This window comes from Vigna unguiculata, chromosome 8 (assembly GCF_037176805.1).
Source record: "Vigna unguiculata cultivar grain cowpea cultivar isolate G323 ecotype 2 chromosome 8, ASM3717680v1, whole genome shotgun sequence".
NCBI lineage: Eukaryota > Viridiplantae > Streptophyta > Magnoliopsida > Fabales > Fabaceae > Vigna > Vigna unguiculata.
The window spans coordinates 17,393,322-17,399,321 of record NC_140799.1 but is presented as its reverse complement, the minus strand read 5'-3'; positions in this window follow the sequence as shown (position 1 = coordinate 17,399,321).

Genomic DNA, 6,000 nt, shown 5'->3' with positions numbered 1-6,000 from the left:
CCAAGACAAGCCAAGAAGGATCAACAGACGTTGAAGGAGAAAATAGAGAAAGAAAGAATAGAAAAAGAAGAAAAATAAACTGCAGAAGGAAGGGATATTGAAGAAAAAGAAAAGGAAGTAAAGAAAAAGATTATGGAAAAGGTAGTAGAGAACAAGGTGTTTAATCGAAAGCCACCCATGTTTACTTGCATTCGTTTACGAAAGCGACAACAATGTTGTAAGCCAAAGATTGGTGGAGAAACTCAAGTTACCAACAAGCTTTCTTCCGAATCAAGCAAGGATCAAATTCAGTACAGGACAATGTGTGAAAGAAGTATTATGAGATATTGCTCCCACGAACTCTTGTCATCTTCTTTTGAGATGCGCATGGTTTCATTTTAAAACGCTCAATCTTGATAAACGTTCCCTTTATTTGAGGCATGAGGGACATGAAATGAATTTGAAATTCATGACACCAAGACAAGCCAAGAAGTATCAACATACTTTGAAGGAGAAAATAGAAAAAGAAAGAATAGAAAAAAAAGAAATATAAACTGGAGTAGGAAGGGAAATTGAAGAAAAAGAAAAGCAAGTAAAGAAAAAGATTATGGAAAAGGTAGTAGAGAACAAGGTGTTTAATCGAAGGGCACCCATGTTTAGTTGCATTCGATTACGAAAGCGACAACAATGTTGTAAGCCAAAGATTAGTGGAGAAACTCAAGTTACCAACAAGCTTTCATCCAAATCAAGCAAGGATCCAATTCAGTACAGGACAATGTGTGAAAGAAGTATTATGTGATATTGCTCCCACGAACCCTTGTCATCTACTTTTGAGATGGGCATGGCTTCATTTTACGATGCTCAATCTTGATAAACGTTCCCTTTATTTGAGGCATGAGGGACATGAAATGAATTTGAAATTTATGACACCAAGACAAGCCAAGAAGGATCAACATACGTTGAAGGAGAAAATAGAAAAAGAAAGAATAGAAAAAGAAGAAAAATAAACTGCAGAAGGAAGGGAAATTGAAGAAAAAGAAAAGGAAGTAAAGAAAAAGATTAATGAAAAGGTAGTAGAGAACAAGGTGTTTAATCGAAGGCCATCCATGTTTAGTTGCATTCGTTTACGAAAGCGACAACAATGTTGTAAGCCAAAGATTGGTGGAGAAACTCAAGTTACCAACAAGCTTTCATCCGAATCAAGCAAGGATCAAATTCAGTACAGGACAATGTGTGAAAGAAGTATTATGTGATATTGCTCCCACGAACCCTTGTCATCTTCCTTTCAGATGGGCATGGCTTCATTTTACAATGCTCAATCTTGATGAACGTTCCCTTTATTTGAGGCATGAGGGACATGAAATGAAGTTGAAATTTATGACACCAAAAGAAGCCAAGAAGGATCAACATACGTTTAAGGAGAAAATAGAAAAAGAAAGAATAGAAAAAGAAGAAAAATAAACTGCAGAAGGAAGGGAAATTGAAGAAAAAGAAAAGGAAGTAAAGAAAAAGATTAATGAAAAGGTAGTAGAGAACAAGGTGTTTAATCGAAGGCCATCCATGTTTAGTTGCATTCGTTTACGAAAGCGACAACAATGTTGTAAGCCAAAGATTGGTGGAGAAACTCAAGTTACCAACAAGCTTTCATCCGAATCAAGCAAGGATCAAATTCAGTACAGGACAATGTGTGAAAGAAGTATTATGTGATATTGCTCCCACGAACCCTTGTCATCTTCCTTTCAGATGGGCATGGCTTCATTTTACAATGCTCAATCTTGATGAACGTTCCCTTTATTTGAGGCATGAGGGACATGAAATGAAGTTGAAATTTATGACACCAAAAGAAGCCAAGAAGGATCAACAAACGTTTAAGGAGAAAATAGAAAAAGAAAGAATAGAAAAAGAAGAAAAATAAACTGCAGAAGGAAGGGAAATTGAAGAAAAAGAAAAGGAAGTAAAGAAAAAGATTAATGAAAAGGTAGTAGAGAACAAGGTGTTTAATCGAAGGCCATCCATGTTTAGTTGCATTCGTTTACGAAAGCGACAACAATGTTGTAAGCCAAAGATTGGTGGAGAAACTCAAGTTACCAACAAGCTTTCATCCGAATCAAGCAAGGATCAAATTCAGTACAGGACAATGTGTGAAAGAAGTATTATGTGATATTGCTCCCACGAACCCTTGTCATCTTCCTTTCAGATGGGCATGGCTTCATTTTACAATGCTCAATCTTGATGAACGTTCCCTTTATTTGAGGCATGAGGGACATGAAATGAAGTTGAAATTTATGACACCAAAAGAAGCCAAGAAGGATCAACATACGTTTAAGGAGAAAATAGAAAAAGAAAGAATAGAAAAAGAAGAAAAATAAACTGCAGAAGGAAGGGAAATTGAAGAAAAAGAAAAGGAAGTAAAGAAAAAGATTAATGAAAAGGTAGTAGAGAACAAGGTGTTTAATCGAAGGCCATCCATGTTTAGTTGCATTCGTTTACGAAAGCGACAACAATGTTGTAAGCCAAAGATTGGTGGAGAAACTCAAGTTACCAACAAGCTTTCATCCGAATCAAGCAAGGATCAAATTCAGTACAGGACAATGTGTGAAAGAAGTATTATGTGATATTGCTCCCACGAACCCTTGTCATCTTCCTTTCAGATGGGCATGGCTTCATTTTACAATGCTCAATCTTGATGAACGTTCCCTTTATTTGAGGCATGAGGGACATGAAATGAAGTTGAAATTTATGACACCAAAAGAAGCCAAGAAGGATCAACATACGTTTAAGGAGAAAATAGAAAAAGAAAGAATAGAAAAAGAAGAAAAATAAACTGCAGAAGGAAGAGATATTGAAGATAAAGAAAAGGAAGTAAAGAAAAAGATTATGGAAAAGGTAGTAGAGAACAAGGTGTTTAATCGAAAGCCACCCATGTTTACTTGCATTCGTTTACGAAAGCGACAACAATGTTGTAAGCCAAAGATTGGTGGAGAAACTCAAGTTACCAACAAGCTTTCATCCGAATCAAGCAAGGATCAAATTCAGTACAGGACAATGTGTGAAGGAAGTATTATGTGATATTGCTCCCACGAATCCTTGTCATCTTCTTTTGAGATGGGCATGGCTTCATTTTACAATGCTCAATCTTGATAAACGTTCCCTTTATTTGAGGCATGAGGGACAAGAAATGAATTTGAAATTTATGACACCAAGACAAGCCAAGAAGGATCAACATACGTTGAAGGAGAAAATAGAAAAAGAAAGAATAGAAAACGAAGAAAAATAAACTGCAGAAGGAAGGGAAATTGAAGAAAAAGAAAAGGAAGTAAAGAAAAAGATTATGGAAAAGGTAGTAGAGAACAAGGTGTTTAATCGAAAGCCACCCATGTTTACTTGCATTCGTTTACGAAAGCGACAACAATGTTGTAAGCCAAAGATTGGTGGAGAAACTCAAGTTACCAACAAGCTTTCATCCGAATCAAGCAAGGATCAAATTCAGTACAGGACAATGTGTGAAGGAAGTATTATGTGATATTGCTCCCACGAATCCTTGTCATCTTCTTTTGAGATGGGCATGGCTTCATTTTACAATGCTCAATCTTGATGAACGTTCCTTTTATTTGAGGCATGAGGGACATGAAATGAAGATCAAATTTATGACACCAAGACAAGCCAAGAAGGATCAACATACGTTGAAGGAGAAAATAGAAAAAGAAAGAATAGAAAAAGAAGAAAAATAAACTGTAGAAGGAAGGGAAATTGGACAAAAAGAAAAGGAAGTAAAGAAAAAGATTATGGAAAAGGTAGTAGAGAACAAGGTGTTTAATCGAAACCCACCCATGTTTACTTGCATTCGTTTACGAAAGCGACAACAATGTTGTAAGCCAAAGATTGGTGGAGAAACTCAAGTTACCAACAAGCTTTCATCCGAATCAAGCAAGGATCAAATTCAGTACATGACAATGTGTGAAAGAAGTATTGTGTGATATTGCTCCCTTGAACTCTTGTCATCTTCTTTTGGGATGGGCATTGCTTCATTTTAAAACGCTCAATCTTGATGAATGTTCCCTTTATTTGAGGCATGAGGGACATGAAATAAATTTGAAATTCATGACACCAAGACAAGCCAAGAAGGATCAACATACGTTGAAGGAGAAAATAGAAAAAGAAAGAATAGAACAAGAAGAAAAATAAACTGCAGAAGGAAGGGAAATTGGAAAAAAAGAAAAGGAAGTAAAGAAAAAGATTATGGAAAAGGTAGTAGAGAACAAGGTGTTTAATCGAAAGCCACCCATGTTTAGTTGCATTCGTTTACGAAAGCGACAACAATGTTGTAAGCCAAAGATTGGTGGAGAAACTCGAGTTACCAACAAGCTTTCATCCGAATCAAGCAAGGATCAAATTCAGTACACGACAATGTGTGAAAGAAGTATTATGTGATATTGCTCCCACGAATCCTTGTCATCTTCTTTTGAGATGGGCATGGCTTCATTTTACAATGCTCAATCTTGATGAACGTTCCCTTTATTTGAGGCATGAGGGACATGAAATAAAGATCAAATTTATGACACAAAGACAAGCCAAGAAGGATCAACATACGTTGAAGGAGAAAATAGACAAAGAAAGAATAGAAAAAGAAGAAAAATAAACTGCAGAAGGAAGGGAAATTGAAGAAAAAGAAAAGGAAGTAAAGAAAAAGATTATGGAAAAGGTAGTAGAGAACAAGGTGTTTAATCGAAAGCCACCCATGTTTACTTGCATTCGTTTACGAAAGCGACAACAATGTTGTAAGCCAAAGATTGGTGGAGAAACTCAAGTTACCAACAAGCTTTCATCCGAATCAAGCAAGGATCAAATTCAGTACATGACAATGTGTGAAAGAAATATTATGTAATATTGCTCCCTTGAACTCTTGTCATCTTCTTTTGAGATGGGCATGGCTTCACTTTAAAACGCTCAATCTTGATGAATGTTCCCTTTATTTGAGGCATGAGGGACAAGAAATAAATTTGAAATTCATGACACCAAGACAAGCCAAGAAGGATCAACATACGTTGAAGGAGAAAATAGAAGAAGAAAGAATAGAAAAAGAAGAAAAATAAACTGCAGAAGGAAGGGAAATTGAAGAAAAAGAAAAGCAAGTACAGAAAAAGATTATGGAAAAGGTAGTAGAGAACAAGGTGTTTATTCGAAAGCCACCCATGTTTACTTGCATTCGTTTACGAAAGCGACAACAATGTTGTAAGCCAAAGATTGGTGGAGAAACTCAAGTTACCAACAAGCTTTCTTCCGAATCAAGAAAGGATCAAATTCAGTACAGGACAATGTGTGAAAGAAGTATTATGTGATATTGCTCCCACGAACTCTTGTCATCTTCTTTTGAGATGCGCATGGTTTCATTTTAAAACGCTCAATCTTGATAAACGTTCCCTTTATTTGAGGCATGAGGGACATGAAATGAATTTGAAATTCATGACACCAAGACAAGCCAAGAAGTATCAACATACTTTGAAGGAGAAAATAGAAAAAGAAAGAATAGAAAAAAAAGAAATATAAACTGGAGTAGGAAGGGAAATTGAAGAAAAAGAAAAGCAAGTAAAGAAAAAGATTATGGAAAAGGTAGTAGAGAACAAGGTGTTTAATCGAAGGGCACCCATGTTTAGTTGCATTCGATTACGAAAGCGACAACAATGTTGTAAGCCAAAGATTAGTGGAGAAACTCAAGTTACCAACAAGCTTTCATCCCAATCAAGCAAGGATCAAATTCTATACAGGACAATGTGTGACAGAAGTATTATGTGATATTGCTCCCTTGAACTCTTGTCATCTTCTTTTGAGATGGGCATGGCTTCATTTTCAAACGCTCAATCTTGATGAACGTTCCCTTTATTTGAGGCATGAGGGACAAGAAATGAATTTGAAATTTATGACACCAAGACAAGCCAAGAAGGATCAACATACGTTGAAGGAGAAAATAGACAAAGAAAGAATAGAAAAAGAAGAAAAATAAACTGCAGAAGGAAGGGAAAT